Source organism: Ictalurus furcatus, chromosome 16 (genome assembly GCF_023375685.1).
Source record: "Ictalurus furcatus strain D&B chromosome 16, Billie_1.0, whole genome shotgun sequence".
In the NCBI taxonomy this organism is placed as follows: Eukaryota; Metazoa; Chordata; class Actinopteri; order Siluriformes; family Ictaluridae; genus Ictalurus; species Ictalurus furcatus.
In genome coordinates this window covers 13,968,309-13,989,661 of record NC_071270.1, presented here as the reverse complement: position 1 = coordinate 13,989,661, position 21,353 = coordinate 13,968,309, and the positions used below count along the sequence as shown (strand labels likewise).

General features: G+C 38.5%; 1 protein-coding gene across 3 annotated transcripts in view; it reads right to left on the bottom strand.

Moving 5' to 3' along the window:
• pknox2 (pbx/knotted 1 homeobox 2) overlaps positions 1 to 20,299 on the bottom strand; it is an 84,604-nt gene extending 64,305 nt beyond the window's left edge. The window contains exons 1-2 of one of the 3 annotated variants that reach the window (XM_053645911.1): positions 19,462 to 20,299; positions 2,664 to 2,735 (exon numbers count right to left, since the gene is read on the bottom strand). The gene's annotated coding sequence lies outside the window, so the exon portion shown is untranslated. The remainder of the gene's footprint in view (positions 1 to 2,663; positions 2,736 to 19,461) is intronic. The other 2 variants (XM_053645912.1, XM_053645913.1) reach the window with 2 other exon arrangements.
• Positions 20,300 to 21,353: the final 1,054 nt, after the last annotated feature.

Genomic DNA, 21,353 nt, shown 5'->3' with positions numbered 1-21,353 from the left:
GTACATATTAATATACGGTTCATGCAGCATACATTGATTTCACTTTAATAGATCTGATTAGCATTGAAATGGATACAGGACCCACCCTGGCAATATACCAGACATCTTCTGTGTGAAAGAAACACTGGCAAAACTCTATGCAAAGGAAACCTTATAAAAGCAAGGGGTTGAATAGTGAGTCCCAAGTGGTATTCGGAGTGTTGTGTATAGTCTAATGGTGCCAGATGCCAGGGCATCTCAGCGGACACCTCACCCCTCCCAGTTGGGGGCAACAGGTGGCAGAAACCTGATCAGAGAGGGCAGAATCAGAGGGCACCTTTCACAAGAGACTGGGCACCCTGCCCAACAGTCAGGCACAGGGTACTGCCAAGGTGTGTGTGAGTGTGTTTGTGTATATATTGGGGAGCAGGATTAGTAGGGGTTATCCATGTGTGTGTGTGTGTGTGTGAGAGGGAGAAAGAGGGAGGAAAGGCGCCTTGGCACTAGTTACCCTAAGTCCAAATGGAAAACAGAAGGTGGAGTCCCACAATAAGAGAGCCTCAAGGGGCATCCATAATAGCAGCCCAGTGACTGCCATCAACAATACTTTTTGAAGGCCTCTTATTTGGCAAGCATAATGGTGCAGACCCACTCAGCATCACTTCTCCACACAATACAACACACATGGAGCTCAACTACACCCATACATATTCATATACCTATATAAATGACAATATGGCCTCTTCAGCAAGCGATTGCTATCTTAGTTCTCCCTGGATCTGAAAAAGCATTCACAATTTTACAAAGTTCTTGATTTCTTAAAGGGCTCCTTATCACACAAAACTATCACAGATCTCCAAATGTACCATACAACCATGCGGATGGCTGCAAGTTTGCTCTCTCTCCCTCTCTCTTTCTCTCTCTCTCTCTGTCTCTGTCTCTCTCTCTCTCTCTTGCTGTAAAGCTACACATGCTACTCCTGAGATACCAGTGATGACCCCTTCTGCTCTCCAAACCTGCCTGATTCATACTGATGCTCTAATTCTGGTAGGAATTCTCATCACTTGGAATCCACTCACTGTTGCTGAGGATGGCCCCACGTGGACAGCCTAAAGATCAATTAGATTACTATGGAAGGTACCACTTAGAAACCATGCTTTGATGGCTTAGGACTACTTGCTATGATAGCTTAAGGACTGCAATTGCCATGAACAGTTTTTCACTCGCGTTTCCATCAGTGAAAAGTTGATAATGGTTGAAAGACAAAACAAACTTTCTTCCTCATATTGTCTGAGGGAGTTTTTTCCTTGCCATTGTCACCTCTGGCTTGCTCATTAATGATAACTATAGAAATGAAAAATGTATATCCTGAATTTATATATTTCTATAAAGCTGCTTTGTGGCAATGTCTATTGTTAAGAGCACTGTACAAATAAAACTGAATTGAATTGGTATGTCTCATCCATCCATATTTTCCTTATCCATAAATACAGTTTAGAATGCTTCAATACTATTTATTGTTGTAATATTACAAAGACAAGTTAAACTTGGAAGTCATAAAAAACATAAAAAGTATTAAAGAATAGAAACAGTGGTGCCAAATCCAACAGTTTAAAGCCTCTGCGTGCTATTAAAGCGAGTGACATTTAAACCAGCTTTCTGTTTCCCTCACCCCATGCCTTCATGATGAAAATGTTTATTTGTCTAAAAAGATCTACAAACAATCACTTCTCCCGACAGGAGCAAGAGATTTCCAGCCAGGGGAGATTTAATTAGCAAAATCTCGTTAGGTTTAACAAAATTAAGCGTAAAACAATCCTCAGCAGGGCGCAGGGCTCGGGGAGAGAGAGAAATCGGGAAGACTGGGGAGAGGTGGAGGGAGGGGTGGCACTGAGAGAGCGATTAGAGCCGAGAGGATATTGAGACAGTCGCTTCTCTGCTGTTGAGGGGGAAATGGCTCCGAACACCCAGCTGCTTTCACACTCAATTAAAGAGCCTTGCCTGTCTTTTACCCCCTCTAAAAAGCATAGAGTTAACCTTGCTGCAGTGTGCCATCACACACACACACACACACAAACACACACTTATCCCTCCAACCTCCAACCGCCTACATCCCTGGCCTCTCTCATCCACAACACACGCAATTGCATCCTAAGCCGCCGCACCATTAAAGACACCAAATTGTGTTTCTGAACGAATTTGCATTCTATAAGAACGCTGCATACGAAAGTGCCATTAAAGTGAGGAAATAAACGCTTAAGCAACCCAGCTGGAGTGATTGGAAAAGAACAGCAAGCACTCAAACTGAAATTTGCTGATCATCTATCAAAGCCCAATTGCCACTAAAACAGCAAGGAATAGCACAGCAATTCTCAAGGAGAGTTATTATGATGACAGGATCAGAAATTTACATTGTAAATGTGATCCAAGGCGCTTACGTCATCAGCAAGTCTAAGGTAAACATTTGGCCTGGTGTTAAGATCAAATGTTGCAAAGAAACTCAATTTACTGACTGTGATGTCAGTCTTACAGTGTAAACAGTTTTACTATGTACTAAATGTGGTTCCAAATGTGACACAGCAGATCTTATCTTTATGTATTGACTGTCTTATATAGAACAAATGTGGGGTGTGTAAGTACTATAGGAGAACGGATTTTTAAAAAATGTTACTAAACAAACTTACAGTTCTTTTGTCCTCAGCATTAGAGCATTGAAATGTTCCAGTGAGCTCCGCCGGGTACACACAAGTCCTAGTCTGCAACATAAAAAGTCAAAGCAGGCGAGTCAAATAACTAAACTAATCATCTTGGTTGATTATTATATACATTTTTAATTATGTTAAACAATCTTGAGTTGCAAAATTTAAAGCTGTAGGTAAGTAGGTATGAGGTATGTGTATAAGGGTTCAATAGGGACTGTGTGTGTGAGAAAAAGGGGAACACAAAGATGGAGATGGTGTTGGAAAGGAGGAATTTCACATATATACATCCCACACACCACCATCCCCCCTTCTTTCATGGAGACTAGAAGGTCTGTAGAGAAACCTGCTCAGGTTTCCCCCAAACTACAAAGAAAACATTTTAGAGCTGACTAATACCTCCTGCAGACTCCCTGAGACACCAAGCCTCCAAATGGCCAGCGTAGCCTACCAGCCCCTTGCCCACCTCTATTTCCCCCCTGAGATGTTGCTCAACTTCCTGTTGACGTCAAAGTGAATTAAGGCAAGGAGTGCACAGCGGCTCCCCCCGGGGGCAGGAGGGGTAATCACTAACCTCAGAGGAAGCATTAGCATTCCTGCTGAAGCAGAGACACACAACTGCCCACACAGGCAGCCAGAGCACTGGGCCCCCCCACAAACAACCAGGCCCTTTACACACACACACACACACACACACACACACACATGTTTAAGCAGATATGCATATGCAAACATACAGGGTACCACACGGAATGGTTGTCAGACGCACATGTTCAAGCATGCAGACACATAAGCATATGCAAACACCATGAATGGTCATGGTACCCTCCGCTACTCCCAAAAACCTGGCAAAAATGTGTTTCATTCTCCACTGCTCATTGAAAATCAAGATTTTGGCTACCACACCACCAACACACAGTTATGAAGTCTAACACAGACGGAGTGAAGGTTTAGTGGGTCATCCACTCTGGTCACTTTAATGCATAGAGACCACATGTATGGGTTTTCCTTCTTCTCTAATGCACAAAGCTTGATGTTTATCAAACATTGTTTTGACCCCAGTCTAATATTCAGTTTTCCTATATTCCCAGTACAGTCATGGAACACAGGATTTCCCCCCCTATTTTCACAAACTCTCCACTACCTTCGTGTCTTTCTGCGCCGATGTTCTCTCTACAGAAATGAAACATTGTTGTTTCACTGCTGTTTCCAATCACAGAAAAGAATATAAGGAATAATAGGATACTGATTCTTTTCAGTGCCAACCCGTTCTATCACAGTGCATGCTGTTGGTTGTTACACAATGCCTGAGCTACCAAATCCAAAAAAATCTCCGGTTCAGCTATAAAAAAAAAAGGCATGGACTAGTGAACATGGTTATTTCCCACAATGCCTTGCCAACAATAGCCCCCGAGCTGTTCAAAGGCTGTGACAACAACAGCTGTTGCCAAGGTTTTCAGCTTCCTGTTACCATGACAATGGCAAAAATGATGCATAACACGTTAACATCTCTCTTCTAATAAAGTCGATTGCATTGTTATAGCATAATTAGAAATACATGATATAAAGGAACCTTGTATTTCTCCAGGGGAAGATTGGAATGCCTGATTTATTTTTTGCCGGACTGCCGAGCAGGCTGTCTGGAAGACATTTTTGCTCATTGACTGACTGCTTGACTGGCTTCCATTGTTGAAACATACATACACATAGGCACTTCAGCACCATCTTCCAAAATAATCCCACTTTCTGCACTAAAATTATTCCCACTGCCTGTGCTAGGATTGACTAGTCGGTCTTACTCACAAACAGTCCATTTACATTCATGGCATTTGGCAGACACCCTTATCCAGAGCGACTTACATTCATCTCATTTATGCAACTGAGCAAGAGTTAAGGGCCATGCTCAAGGGCCTCGCGACCTTCAAGGGACTCACGACCTTCTGATCGGTAGTCCGACATCTTAACCACTGATCTATCACTGACCCCACTACTCCACTACTCACTACTCCACTACTCACAAACAGTCCACCACTCAAAAACAGTCCATAACAGCTGAGAATCCAAACGGTAGCAAAAGGAGATTTCCAGCAAAATATATTTGTCAGACAAAAGGTGAGAAAAAGTAACATATCTCTAAAGGTTTTCAATTTCAAATGACTTATTAAAAAAGCAGTCGGCAAACTGTAGTTTAGTTATACCAGGCTTGACTTGTTTTGCTGTGTTACTCCAAAGAAATGTCCATTGTGCATTCAGGCTAAAAACAATTCTCAGAAAATTTGTTATGCATAGCATAAAGAGGGGTGGAAATCATTTGCTGGGCCAATAAATACTTCCCATTCAATGTCAGTGGAAGATTGAAAGAAGCCCCCAAAAAACAATGGGACTATGTACAAGTTTTCCCAGTTTCCCAATGCTTCTAATTCTACCCATAATTTTTTGACTATTGTTTAGATTAGGAGGTGAATACTTTTGAGTCTACAACTCATTGAACCCTATTGGTTTTCAACAAAATATTAAAGCTTTAAAGCTTAAAGCTTTAATGTAAGGGTCATTAAGAAACTGTTTACGATTAAAGATTAATGACTAATTAATTACTGATTAATAAATAGTCATTATAAATTACCTAAATTTTAAAACACATGAAAGGTTTTTTGTTTTTTTTAAAACCTTTTTCGTTTTATTCACTAACACATGAATTTTTAGACCTCCACTGCAGGCCTAGAAACCCAGTGCCCTGTACTGCTTCAAGCTTCCTCCGCTCCCAACACAGGAATCTTACTAAAGCTGGACTGGAGTTGAATATTAAAAGCAATTAAAATTACTTTCTAATTAATTTATTGACTAATGCTGAATAATATATTAAGAGATTTTGAAGCAATCTTTAATTAGTAAGCTAAGTATGACTTGCTCATCAATAGTTAACTACCGAACCTTAAATCAAAGCATTACGGAAAACATCCCAAACTAGCAGGGAAATGAAGTGGGATAGGGATTGTCTCTATTGAGATGTAAACTATTAAAAGCTCTAACAAATGTACAAAGAAAGCAATCAGCAAATACTTATATTAATGCTTAGATATTAGCAATAAGAATAACTATCAAACCCACTCTCTTTAAGCTCCATTTTAATAACCCTTGTGGTCATAGAAGTTAAGAGAGGCACAAGCGAGACAATTTAAGGAAAGGAAGGCAGAATTCCTGGGATTTAGAGGGGGATTTGGAGCACAATAGCAGGTATTCCCACTAGTGTAACGGGATCTGACTTGGCGTCATGAAGAGCCTAAACTTCACATTAAACCAGGGGGGCAGCTGACACATGCAGCTGCATTAGACACAACACAAGGCACACAAATCAAAACACCACACACACACACACACACACACACACACACACACACACACACACACACACACACACAGTGTGCCTGTAGCAGTACAAGCAAAGTGCACTTTTATCAGTATACTCTCTACGGACAAAGCGTTATCCTGTTATTCTATATAACTCATAGCTTGTTCCAGTGTCCTCTACCATAGAAAACTCAAATCCAAACAGGAAAAGTATTTTACGGCTAAAAATATCTCAAAGCAAAGCAACAAGACTGTGAAATCAAGCTTATATACTGTAACAGCAAAATGTTTGGACACCTATAATTGAATTCACATTTTTCATGAACCTAAAAAAGATTTCAATTTAAAGGCTATATTTAAATATATTTTTTTAAAAATACACATATAATGTTGAAATGCCTCCAAACAAGCAGTTGTTATATAGAACTTGGGAAAATCAGGGAAGAAGTGAAGGCTCCCTCATGATGCTACAATAGTTGAGAGAAAGCCAAAAATTTGCAAAGCTGTCACTTTGACGAAATCTAAAATATAATACACTCCTGACTTGGTTAACTCTACTACATCACTGCTTAACGCCATGTGCTATTTAATATCTTATGTATTACTTACTAAGTAATGAAAGTAAATTGATTTAAAGAAAACTTCCTATGCCATGTTCCCTAAATAGTGTTGGCTATGTCTTTAGCCAGTGAAAATTATTTGAAGATATAAGCTCCATCATCAACATTAACAAATGTTGATTCATATCTAGAACTGTAGCCACTATTTCTTAGGTTACATCATGGATTAAACTCTTGGCCAGTACAAACAAGAGATGGGCTGTTGGATTCCTTTGTGCCAAATCGAGTGAGACTAAAACAGGATGCAGTGAAGCCCATCTCTCTCGTGTATGGAATCCCCAGCAGAGAGCTCATATGCTCTTTTACTTCCCCAGGCAGAGGAGTGTCCTGGCCCTTGGCCCAGTCTCCCTGATCCCTGCTGCTCTCCCAGCTTCCTGTCCTGGGATTGCAGGAATGAGAGCAGCCATGTGGGAGAGAAAGCGCCTCTGAGATTTCACCAGGTTCCCCGTCATTCCAGCAGCCTCTTACAGCCCACACACACCAAAACTGACATATAGTCACAGAAACACATATGCATACATATAGTGTATACACATATCCCTAGGTATGCACAAACATGCAGTATGTGAAAACAAACATACACACAAAAATGACACACATAACAAACACACATAGAGTAAAGGCTGTTAAATTCAAACTTTATTTACTTAAAAGATGTTGTATTTGAATGCATTTACATATCAATGTGTATTTTTAAGATCAGGTTTTTTTTATTTATTTTATTTATATACCTATCCTAATGTTTTGTAATGTCTTCTATGTATACTTGTTTATGAGATCTCGAATTAATGTAAAACTCCACCATATTAACCCGGTCTTCAAGCAGGAATGTTCTTCTAAAACCCCTCCAACCACAGGCCATATCCCATTGGCTTTCACTATATATGCTCACAACATAGGGTATAATATTCTGTAAATTTACAGAAAAAACCCCCAACAAAATCTGACATGGAAAATCTTTCAATTAACCACTAGCCTTTAAATTATTGGCTTCTGGCTGTAATTTTAAAGTATCTATTGGTCATTTAAAATACGCAGTGCTAAATATAAGACTTGCACATGAAAATGTTTAAAATTTATTAATAAACCTCTTGTTTTAATTAGTTTAAATGGTGACTTGAGGGTTTTAGAATCATAAAATGTACATTAAAGTCATTACACACACATGTAAACTTGTTTTGTACTCATCATAACAAACTCTGCAGGCCAGAAAGGTTGTTTCCACGAGACAGGTTGGCTTTTTCTCAAATATTACTTTGTTTGGAATGATGTTTTCTTAAGTTTCTTAGTTTATAAACACTGTCTAAAGTAACTAGCTCTTGTAATATTATTGTTAGGGACTCAACACTAGCTAGTTACATTAGCTTGTTGGTTAGCTTGCTAATTTTGTCTAGCTTGTACTAGAGACACATCCAATTAAATCTGATTAATGCAAATAATAATTGTTTTGTTGGCTGTTTGTTAGAAAATAAAACATCACATTGTCTCAGCTCTTTCACCACTGCTATAATATGAATGTTTAACTTGCAGAAGTATCTGCATTTTCTCCATCTGAGCTAACTGCTGTGTGGGAGTTCACTTTCTCACATTTCTGACGGCAATAAATGATTTAGATAATTTGTCCCTTTTGGCCAGATATTCCATTTTACTGGCACATAATAATTACTTGACTACAAATAGTCAATACATATTTCTCATTTGTAAGTCGCTTTGGATAAAAGCGTCTGCTAAGTGAATAAATGTAAATGTAAATGTAAATAACTCTGTCAAGGTATTATTATTATTATTATTATTATTATTATTATTATCTTTTCTGTATTTTCTTGCCATTTGGAGTAAACATAGACAAATAGATGAACTATTAGATATTTATGTACTTTTCTTCCAAATCATTGGGCCTCAAATATCTTATGTCAGTAAATATGAGTGCCACTTTCACATTGGATTTTATTTATAATTTTTTTATATATAATTCAAAAGATTAATTGACAAGGTAAACAATGTCAAGTAAAAACAAGAAGCAAACTTCTGTGAAATTTTTGCTCACTGAAAGTTTGGCAGACTAGGATGGAGAGGCAGTGGTAGCTCAGTGGTTAAAAACATTGGACTACCAATCAAAAGTTCAAATCCCAACACCACCAAAGCTATAACAAACGGCCCAACACCTTCTGGGCCCTTGAGCAAGGCCTGTAACCCTCAACTGCTCAGTTGCATTAAAAAAAAAAAAAAAAAACACACATAAATGAGATTAATATAAGTTGCTCTGCATATGGGTATCTGCCAAATGCCATAAATGTAAATGTAAATGAGAGGAGAGTAAACTTAGCAGGTGTTCATAAGGACTGGGCTACTGCAGGACCCAAGAATAAGTTGTGGGATTCTTATGCATCAGTTAGACATAAAGCTTGTGAGACAATGAAAGGCCATGTTCATTAACATGGGGATGTATTGGATGCGGTGGATTGCTTGTGTTCATGTATTCATATTCAGTAAATGCTTTACACTGGCCCGGGTTATGAAATAGATCCAGCTAAGTTCATTAGAAAATATTGTGGACAGCTAGATGGGAAAGAAATAACCAAGAAAGTGGGATTGGTCAGAATTCCTTCAGGAACAAACAGGAGTTGGATTTAAAAGAAATCAAACAAAAAAACGTACACCTCTAGTGCAATCCAATATGTCCATCCACTGCAATACGTCCCCTACACTACACGCTTCCCAGGAGTTCTGATACCATGTGCTTCTGTTTTTGCTTTGGTTTCATTTCCCTCACTTCATTTATTTTCATTAGGTTTTTTGCCTTCCTTATCTGTTATCCTTATCATATGTGTCTAGTTAATGCTTGTGTATATTACAGTTTTGTGTTTAGTTGTCTTGCATGTTAGTTTGCATTAGTCCTGTTGTTTTAAGTTGTTAAGTTCTGTATGCACAGTATCCGTCGCCTCAGTGTATTTCATTTATTTCATTTGTTACATTGAGACAATAGTATTGTAGTAGTGTCCTTTTTCCCTTATAATGTTCAAAAAATACCTGTATGAGATCGTTTTATACTTTAATTTTCTTAGGCATGAGTTATAATGTATTGTTAGACATGCACGCATGTAGTGCTGGAACTTTTTAGGGTTCTATGCACAAGTGCTAGTGCTATTAAAATAACTAGTACTTGCCATTAAAAGAATACTATAAAGCGTATGTGTGATTATCATTGAGAAAATGTCACATTTGAAATGTTATATATACAATATACAGTACATATTGTCAATAATTTAAAATATAAATGATTAATGTGAAATTCGTTTAATGCATACATGATTCATACTGTAAAACTGTATTCACACTGTAACTTATTTACATAGAAATTTCTTCTCAAATCTGTTATCTTTAGGCATTTTTTTTTAGGTTTCTTTTATTTAAAATGTAAAAACTACCAAATAATATAGATAAAATGACAGTTAAAATCAAAATTACTCTAAAATAACAGTAATTTTCTTTTTTTTTTTTCCCTGAACGTTTAATTACTCATATTACTTATAAACACAGTATTTTTCCCATTTTATTACAATAATAATTGATACAATGAGAATTAAAAAACTTTATTAAAAAAAAAAGTAAATTACTGTGAAATTAAAGCAATTGTCAGTTTTTCCAAAAGGTTGCTTACTGTAATATTTTATGGTTTATCTAGGTCAATTTACCACCTGGTGAATTATTAAAAAATAATAGTAATTGTCATTTTTTCCAGAAGGTTAATCACTGTGATATTTTTTTACGGTTTATCTCTGTCAATTTTCCACATGATAAATTACTGCAATTTAGAGGCTTCATCCTAGCACCCCAGCTTCCAGTCTTTTGACTATTTTCTTTGAATAGTTTAGTATATCATGCACTATATGCTTAAAAATGCACCATTTGAGATTCAGCCACAGAAAAAAAGGGACTCCAGTATGTGTCTAATGCGAATTGTTAAGCAATGAAAATTTTATGGTATTCGAACAGTGAAATTATGACAGCCATAATGGATCCTCACATAAACACGGACATGCATACTTACATACCCAGGCACAGCCAATGACACCAACCCACACACTGAGGCACACAGAAACGCATACTTCTAGTGTCAACACATAAACACACACAGAGGAAAAACAAGACACACATAGAGGTTCACGCAAACTGGGGACACAATCACAACCACATAGAAACAAGTACTGTTGTATAGGTTAAGTTGGACAAATCCAATAACAACCAAAGACCTATGCATAGAGCTACATTGACTGTTCACTTTAATAGAAACACCTGTACACCTGCTCATTCATGCAATTATCTAAGCAACCAATCATCTGGCAGAAACACAATACATGGCTGCTGTGTAGTTGATTGGATAATCACAGGTTATCTATTTAAGTGCAGGTAAATAGGTGTTTCTAGTAAAGTGGACAGGGAATGTATATGCATGCAAAAAACCCAAATGCCGGTAAAGAAAAGGACACGGATATGCATGGGGACACATAGACACATTCATTTATGCACACACACATACATTTAGCAATATTTCCTTTTTTTTATTTGCAGGTTTTGATTTCCATATGAGAAAAGTCATTACAGCTGTACCAGGAGGCGTCACTGTGTTCACCCAAAGAACAGTATGAAGTGCGGCAGCTCTACTCCGGTTCAGAGGAACAGTGAGGAATTCCGCCGCAGTATCTCAATTCAGTTTGACCTTTCACCCTGTTTTTCCGGCCTTGTTTCAAAGCAGAAAGGAAAAGGTTAACTCTTTCCTCGTTCACTCAGCCCAGCTGTGTTTTTGGCTGCAAAGACTGAAAGGCGAGACACGAGATGTGATTGACTGTATTAAATGTCCAGGGCTGTTTATAAATACCTCAGAAGAGTGGTGCTAGCACCGTTTCAGAAACCCCACAGCACCACTCCACTCCTTAGGAGGCAGGTGCAAGCCTTTTACAGCATTGCTGCCACCTTCCAGCCAATATCTGTCGCCTGTTTTTTTTTTTTTTTTCCAACCACACTGAAGCGAGATGACCTGGGCCAACACCAAGACTTTGCTGGCACGCCTGGCACACCAGAGGCTGGCAAAGAGGTCTCTTGTCCTCCTTTTTTTTCGCTCTCAGTGTCATGCTACCCTGGACATGGCTGTGGGCCATGTCCACATTTACCCCAAGCTGTGCGCCTGCAGCTGTTTATTTTTCACTTTTAGCCCCTGACTTGTCATCAGAGCTGTCTGAAGGGCAGCATTATGAAGCTATACTTGAGGCCACCATAAGCATTGAATGCCAGGTGATCTGTTGGTTCTAACATTGAATCCTGCCAAGAACGTTCCAGTAGTTACTGCTGATTTGTCGCATCGATTTCAAAATTCTTGATTATGGAGGATAAAGAGAATCAAAACACCAGATTGCATGAAAAAATGTAGCAAAACTATCACAGCATGGTCACCTTGTTTATTGTATGAGGGAATCAATGTAATAATATTCAGTGTACCAACCTGCCTTAAAGTACACAAACACACACACATGCACACGCATCTTATTCACAAGAGGGTCATTTGTGTCCATAAATAGCAGTCTCTTAGTCTGCAATCATCCATCCATCCATTTTCTATGCCGCTTATTCTACTGGGTCACAGCTAGTCTGCAATAGATAGCATAATAAATACATATTCGTCAAATTCATATATGATTGGTCTCTTTTGTAAGGTTAACACAGAAATAACAAAAGCTCAAATGAAGATACTGTCTATGTGCAGATGTGTGTGTGTGTGTGTGTGTAGCCAGTGAGTAGTGTTTCTTTCTGACTAGGCCAAGCTTTAAACTACAGCTCCCGTCTCCTTATCAGATTACACCAGTCACCGTGGTCATAGAGGAGCTGCTATCCATCCGGCCTGTAATTAGTTCTGATGGAAACAAATAACACCTGGACCACTGTCAAAATGTGTTTCATGATAGCATGAGAGCAACATCAAAATGGAGATAATATTTAATGAATCCAAGAAGGCTTCAAAACTTCTGTAACAAAAGCCTCAGGTCATGCTGTGCGCCAATCTCCAGTGCTATTGTTGAAAGGAAAGAGACACCTCAATGCCTCGAAGTTTGGTTTTCAATCATTTAGAAAACCAAAAGTATGTTTCTGAGGCCTCAAACAGAACATCATCTTAAATCAGAGGCAAAATGAGATTATACATATTGTTTTCACATACCGAGAAAGCCCAGTGTGTTGGCGACGATCCAGTCAGTGTGAAAACCTCTGTTGTTAAAAGCACTAAAAATGTGACTCGAGTCACAAGCAACACATTCACACTAAACAACTATCTCACTTCTTTATGTATTATGAAAGTTATCAACTCTCAAAAAGATCCATGTATAAGTAAAGCCATATATGAGAATAATGAAATGCTATTTGTTATCACATTGTTCATTTTTGTTACATGCTCAAAAATGATCTGTTTAATGTGACTAAAAAAAGCCATCTATATGTCGTGTATTAAAAAAAAACAATAATATAAATAATTTGTCTTATGTGATTGAGAATTACACACTGAAATTCAAACTGAAAATAAACCTTGTATGTTTTGTTGAATGGAAAATGAATGAGCGTGGAACTGTTTACTGTAATTGTAACCAATATATAACTTCATTCCATGTACAGTGATTCTTGAAAGTTTGTGAACCCTTCATAATTTTCTATATTTCTGCATAAATATGACCTAAAACAACATCAGATTTTCACAAAGTCCTAAAAGTAGATGAAGAGAACTCAGTTAAACAAAGATATTAGACAAAGACATTATACTTGGTCACATATTTATTGAGGAAAATGATCCAATTTTACACATATGTGAGTGGCAAAAGTTTGTGAACCTTTGCTTTCAGTATCTGGTGTCCGGTGACTCCCTGTGCAGCAATAACTGCAACCAAAAGTTTCCGGTAACTGTTGATCGGCTTGGAGGAATTTTAGCCCATTCCTCAGTACAGAACAGCATCAGCTTTGGGATGTTGGTTCTCTTTGTCTACTTTTAGGACTGGTGTGAAAATCTAATGTTTTAGGTCATATTCAAGCAGATATATAGAAAATTCTCAAGGTAGGTTTAAGTAATTTTACTTTGATTCAAAGTTAGCCTGCTCTATTTAATAGATATTTCATGCTGCAGGTCTTGAATTTTATCCTGCTCCAAGTTTTGCAGGCAGGAATGAACAACAAACCAGAATAAAGTTTCCAGAACCACAGAAATAAGCAACAGAAGTTAAGGCCTCGGCAAGGAGTAAGGTAAACGGATCCACATCATTTACTACCTGCTTATAAACCACCAGCTTGGAGGTTATTCGTGCTAAATCTGTCAACGATTTCTACAAAGTCTGGCACAAGGAATCCCTGGCACAAGTTCTAAAGTAAAGCGGAGTCGGATTTTTCAGACGCTGAACTTTGTGCATGCTGTAAATCACGTATTATGTTGAAGCCAGAGGAAAGCCATGAGCTTTACAGTCTCCCTGGGATGAGGCCATGCTGTTGCTTTATATCAGAAGGATAAAGTATTTGGTGTATAACAGGCTAGTAAAACAGGGAAAAACACACCACTTAGCAAATAAAATGCACATCCATTTATTTGAACTGAAGGTAACAGTGCTCTTAAAGTAAGTGATTGGGAGCTCATTCAATAGTCACTTATGTTCCATATAAGAAGAAAAAAAAACACATGCCAGTACATTAACACAGGAAAGAATTCTATCCGTGCTGTTAAGTGATGCTGCCTCGGAGTAATGCTATTATGAGGAGGTTTTGAAGGCATACAGCTAGCAATCAATGCCTTTAAATGGCTCTGCAGTTGAAGAAGAAGAAAAAAAGACGGTTGAGATGTCTGGGCTTCTTACAGAGAACAACAAAAGATTCTCAGACAGAAGATCTGCAGGGGTGGAAAGAGACAGATACAACAAAATGTGCAAGGGCCGACTAAAATCAGGCGCTCCAAATCAATGGCAGTCTGTGTCCGACCACTCAGGGTGGTGAAAAGGGAAGTGTGAAACCGAGAAAAACAAGGCTTTCTCGAAGAATGTCATTCCAGCAGGGCCTAAGAGCGATGGCACTCTTACTCAAGATGGGTTTTACAGTAATAGATGGGAATTCAGGGCAGCTCAAACAAAAGCTAGCTTCCTGAGAACTGGCTTCCTGAGACGCAAGAGAAAAGATTCCCAAGGCATTATCAAAAAAAAAGTGAGAAAAGCAGTAGATAAATCCAAAAGTCTGTCTTCTGTCTGAGTGCATATCACACAAATGGAAGAAATGTATAGAATACATGAGAACAGCTTTCCACACATTCAGTCTATTTGAGCAAATATTAACCATACCTCTCCATACTAAGCTTTATTATTATTATTATTATTATTATTATTATTATTATTATTATACATATTCACACATATAGTTATATATTTTGAGATGAACAAAAAGTTAGAAAGCCGGTATTTTCTCTCAGCTGGTATTTTCAGCTTTTTGATCTGCAGATGAATTCGGATTAGATATTTTGCCTGCTCAGCAGCTGCTTAAAAGTATAATAAATTCAGCATTTATTTTTTTTAGATGAGGCCTGTTTCTCCCAGCTAGGCATTCACTTATTAGGATTAGCAGCATACCACCAGAGATAAGAACAAAGGCGTTGTGACGTTTACAGTCTTGTTAAGGGTCTTTAAATTCAGAATGAATAATAAGCCACTGCTAATTTAAATCTTCTTTTGATCCTTATGTGGTAATTATTTCTTACTCGTAAATGAGGTTTTCTTCCATTTGCAAGTGGAATTTTTTTTTTTGTAATAACAATCATCATCATCACCATCATCATTATTATCATCATTAAATTGTGAACTAGATCATACTTATTTGAATCATTTTCCCCGCATTCTCTCAAACCTCTAAACAAAGTAAATAAAGGTATAACAGTAATACTATTTATTTCAGCTGTTAAACCAGATTTGGCTTTTTCTATTAGAATTAATTAACTGCATCCAAAATCCAGAAAAAATCCAAAAGCCACTCTGCTGCTGCCTTTCACACATGCTATAAATAATATCTTCTCATCCTTCTGATGCATGCTCATGGCGTAATGTCCTTTCGTCCCTGTGCACACACAGGAGCCTGTGCAAACTCTCTGGCTGGTATTGTGAGCACTATAGGTGATCGTTAAATACCTGCAGTGCTGTTCCACCAGCATAAATCAAGCAAATCTGCCTGCACCTCAAATTTCCCCAGGGAAGAACCGGACTGTTATGCCAAGCAGCCAAGAGGCTGAGTCGGGAAAGAGGAGAGTGCGGCGAGGTTGTTTGGACATGCAGCAAAAGCAGACCCGTGCTCCTTGGAGAGCAGTTGGGATCAGCAGGGCTTAGTGAATGCGCCTCGCATCCTGCCTCCCTCCATCCGAATCACCTGGATGTGTGTTCTCAGGTACATCCGCGTGCAAAGCCTTACATCGACTCACAAAACTCGCCAAAGACCTTGACTGCACAGAATACAGCATCTGAAAGACTGAGCATTGATAATTCCTTATGCTGGAATCTTGAGAGAAATACATTTGGAATGAACTACTTTTGCAAATTCAGTGTGCATTCATCCATTTATATGGACTTAAAGTTAGTCTCAGTAAATGATAATTAACATTCTATATAAGGCAATGCATTAGCACAGGAAGCATTTACTTTCTGCAAAGTTCATAAAACAAGCTAGTAGTATAAAAACAAAACTGGTATATCGATGCAAAATAAAGCATTCGAATGGGGTTTCAAAAGAAGTAAATGACAAACACTAAGGCATAGCCCACTTTTCTAAATAGCTTTATAGCTGCTTGAATGGCTTCATAACATATGCTGTTTCCACTCTGTTTATGGCTCTTGTCAAGGTAGACCAACTAACTGTATTAGTGATTAGTGCAAAAAATAAATAAATTAAGCTGCAGGACCTACAGGATTGTACCTTTGCCGCAATTTGCTCATGACACACAGAATAGGAATATGCAAATAAAGTCAGACTATTCTGTATCTGCCGTTTTGCCCAAGGGCAGCTAGTCCCATGACACAAATCATCAATTAAGATCACAGTGGGGATCTCAGCATTTAGATTGGCACCACACCACAACTATCTCCCCTGCAAAATATCACAGCCTTCTGATGCCCTAACCATGGAAATACAACACCTAATTATGAGAAGCTCGTGTCTGAGAGGACATGAGGACATATACACACACGCGAACACACACACACACACACACACACACACACATACATACACACACACTCACTCTCTCTCTCTCTCTCTCTCTCTCTCATGGTGAGAAATTCCTTATCCAGCTTTTCTGCGACAGTAAGTGTCAGAAGGCATGGACTCTCATGGCTCACATGTCAGGCACAGAATGGCACGGGAAGACTTTCATGGTTATGTGCGCAATGCAATCCATATGTCAGTAACACAGACTTATGCCATAAGCTTTATTATAATCGCTTTTAGGATATTTGTTATGGTTACCAAGCAGAGGTATTGTTTGACAATTTTATACAAATGATGTTTGAAGTTTAATTCACTTTTGTGCAAAGAATGTCGAATCTCAAACAGTTGTTTAACAAGAGAAAGACGAAAGCTTAATGCTGAAATCATTTCACAGAGAATAAAGTTCTGTAGAAACCATTTACTTGACATAACTTTCTAATTTGCAGACATAATGGTATTATCTCATAGTGTGCAGTGTGTGTGTGTGTGTGTGTGTGTGTGTGTGTGCGTGCGTGCGTGCATGCGTGTGTGTGTGTGTGTGTGTGTGTGCGCCTGCTCCTTTCTGTAAGTCTTTTTTGCATTTATCTAATTAAATTAGAAGTAAGAAGAGCTTCTTAGACATTAGAAGAACAGTGTAATGAATACCAAAAATGCTGGATTTTAAGTGTACTAATTTATATTAGAACAATTTCAAAAACAGGATAGAGTTCACTGTTAGTGATTCTTTTCTGTGTGTGTGTGTGTGTGTGTGTGTGTGTAATACAATAGAAGCTATCATATATATAGAAAACACTATACATACATTATATATATATATATATATATATATATATATATATATATATATATATATGTTTTCTGTGTGTGTGTGTGTGCGTGTAGTGAAAGCAATGTTCAGAAACAATGCAGATGCTGAACTTATATAGAATAATAATTATGGACAATTATATGAGGGTAATATTTAATTACAAATGCTTTCATAAGCATGCATTGACAATACTCTCTGTATCATTGTAAGGTCATGCCAGAAAAGCTTACTGAATTAATCATCATCATGTTTAGGCTACCAAAGAACATACCTTTTGTACATTTAGGGTGCCATTTTTATTTATTTATTTATTTATTTATTTATTTCTAACCTAGAACGGTGTCTAGTGTACCTTTACAGCATTACACTAAAAATGAATTATCATTTTAAGGTACATTATACAGTATATCCACATTCCCAGGTGAAAGGTAGATATTAAACTACAACTAATACACCCTTGAGTTTACCACCTCAGAGACAGGTACAGTTTAGTGTTTATTCCCCTTGAAAGTGTATAAAGTAATAATAATTCAGGTTTAAAAGTCAGGTTTAAGCACAACGATTGAAAAAATTGATATAAAGCAAGGGGGGAAAAAACACCCACACGCCACAAAGTTAATATGCCATGCTATAGGTACCAAATATATTTAATCCTCAGAACAGCAAAGCGATATACTGAATTTTAAGAATATAATAATACAATAAAAATAAATAAAGACTTGCAAGCTTAGCTTATCTTAGTGATAAATGAGATGCTTAAATGTCTAAAGTTTATGGAAACATTAAAAAAAAAAAAAAAGTACAATATGGACGAGAAGTGGGATTTTTCTCTTTTCAGCACGTTTGTAATTCTTACATTTAGTGCAGCCTACATTGTTTAATCGGCAATAACAAGATACTTGAGCATTAACGCACAAAAAGTAGAGAAAAAAAAACACTAAGCGCTTACTAAGCAGAAAGAGAAAAGACACACACACACAGTACAAACTAAGTTGAGTGAAATGTGTAAAATAAAATGCACAAATATAAATGGACCTCTGATCAGCTGTGTGTTTCTATCAATTTCACAGCCTGCACATTCTACCATTCCACTATTAAAATAGGTTATAATTTAATCAATAAGAATTACAGCAAAATAATCAGATCATGCAAATAACCTACATAATGTATAATGGCAGTAGATGCCACCGTGCGTTAAAATAGACGCGGCTGCCATGGTCATGTACACACACACACACACACACACACACACACACATTATTTTTCATAGCTAATCCCATCACCTCAAACACGCACATATATATTCTCTCTCTCTCTCTCTCTCACACACACACACACACACACACACACACACACACCAAAAAACCACATTTCCCCAAATCCTTCCACATCCTTCGGGGGGGGAAAGAAGATACACATAAATAAAAAAAAAAAATAGAAAAGACACAAATCTAACAATTCCAACGTGCTCCCGACATCGCGTCTTCACCCGCGTCTCTCTTTTCCTCTCTTCCTTCTTCCCTCTATCTCACTCATTCACGCTCTTCTCCCTCCCTTCCTCCCTCCCTCCTCTCTCTCTCTCTCTCTCTCTCTCTCTCTCTCTCTCTCCCTGTGCATGGCCTTGTCTGGATGAATAATGTCCTGCCTTTTATGAGCAGGACTCAGAGAGGGGGGTAAAAGAAGAGGGAGAGAAGCCGAAGTGTTAGCTCCTGCGCGCTCCTGACACTGAAAATGAATGACAGCTTACCTGAATGCCAATCTTCATCAGACTGACACCGGGCTGACAGCACAGCCCATACTCCCCTACACAACTAGTGACGTGAGCCATGTCAGACCCCGCCCACCGCCCCCCATCTCCCCCTTCTCTTTCCTCTTCTACACCTCCGTCCGCTCCTGTCTTTCTGTCTTTCAGTGGCCGCGCACAGGAAAACACGCAGCGCCGGGCGGAGCGCCTCTGCGGGGAGAAGTGCGGAGTCCGCGGGCCCCCTGTCGGTACACACCGATATCTGACACTGATGACTGATAGCAACCTCTCAGTACCGATTTAGGTGGAAAACATTTGGGTTCACCCTGTAGCAGGCAGACCATTCTGTTACTTGTGCTAAAATAAATAAATAAATAAATAAATAAATAAAATAAAAGAGTGTATAAAATGAAAAGAAAATAGTGTTTCTTAAAATGGGGTCCAGTGACACACAAACATACATTTATTTATTTAATTTTGTTACACTGATGGAAACCACAGCAATCCCTATGCTTTGGGGGTTTCCTCCGGGTACTCCGGTTTCCAGGCCAAAGACATTAATGATGTGTCGTTCATGAATGTTCTGTTAATTTTGAACGAATCTTTAATATGACTCGGGAACAACGAGTTTCTCAGAGAGTGATTTGTTCATTTTTGACCGCGCATGCGCTGCAACATCCCCATAGTTTCTCTACAGGAAACAGAAATGAGTAGCTCACGTCTCGAGTCTTCGGGTTTGAGTCGTTCGTTCATCACGTCACAGCCCCTCTGCATTCAGCCTATGGAGTGGTCATGGGATGAACAAAAGACTCGAACCCGAAGACTCGAGAGCTGAACTGATCATTTCTGTTTCTGGGGAACAGATGTGACAAAAGAACGACTTGGATTGGGAGGTGACATGAACTACCAGACTGCATAGCCACAAGACCAAGTGCTAAGCAATTAATTAATCATTTCTGTTTCTCATAATTAGGCCTTGGCTGCATTAGCCTATAAATTATTTTTTATTGAAATTGTGATTAACGTTTGCGTAAGTATTAGATGTGTTGGGGGAATTTAACATGTAACATTTTAATTATATTCTGCTGAAACGAACGAAATGATTCGGAAAAAGATTCGTTCATTTTGCTAGAGATTCAAATGATCCGAACTTCCCATTACTAAAAGACATGCGTTTTAGGTTGATTGGCATGTCCAAATTGTCCATAATGTGTGTGATTGTGCCCTGTGATGGCTTGGCCCCCTGGTCCATGGTGTCCCCCACCCTGAGTTCCCTGGGATAGGCTTCAGGCTCCCCCGTGACCCTGTGTAGGATAAGCGGTATGGAAAATGGATGGAGGAACAACACATGCATTTGGCATTATAGGGAAATAATCCACAATCATCACCCCCAAAGGCAACTGCAATTTTTAATTTATTAATGAACAAACACGTCATGCTTTTGAAGCATTTCTAATTACATTTAATGTTGTGGAACAAGTTAGTTCCTACTATTACATTTCCTCTCTCCTGAAGTTAATGATTATGTAAAACAAAAACAAAAACAAAAAAAAAGACACACACAGCTTGTCTGTATGTTACCAAGAAAGTCCTCTGTCCTGAAGATTCTACTGTGGTGGAACACATATGGACTATTACAAATTGCTGACACTGGAGACACCTTCCATTAATGTTAAATAAATAACTGCTTGGGGGATGGTGTCTCAGTGGTTAGCACGTTTGCCTCGCACTTCCTGAGTTGAGGGCTCAAAATCTGCATCCACCCTGTGTGCATGGAGCTTACATGTTCTCCTCGGGTTTCTGAGGTTTCCTCGGGTACTCCGTTTTCCTCCCCCAGTCCAAAGACATGCATTGTAGGTTGATTGGAATTTCCTAATTGCCCATGTGTGTAATCG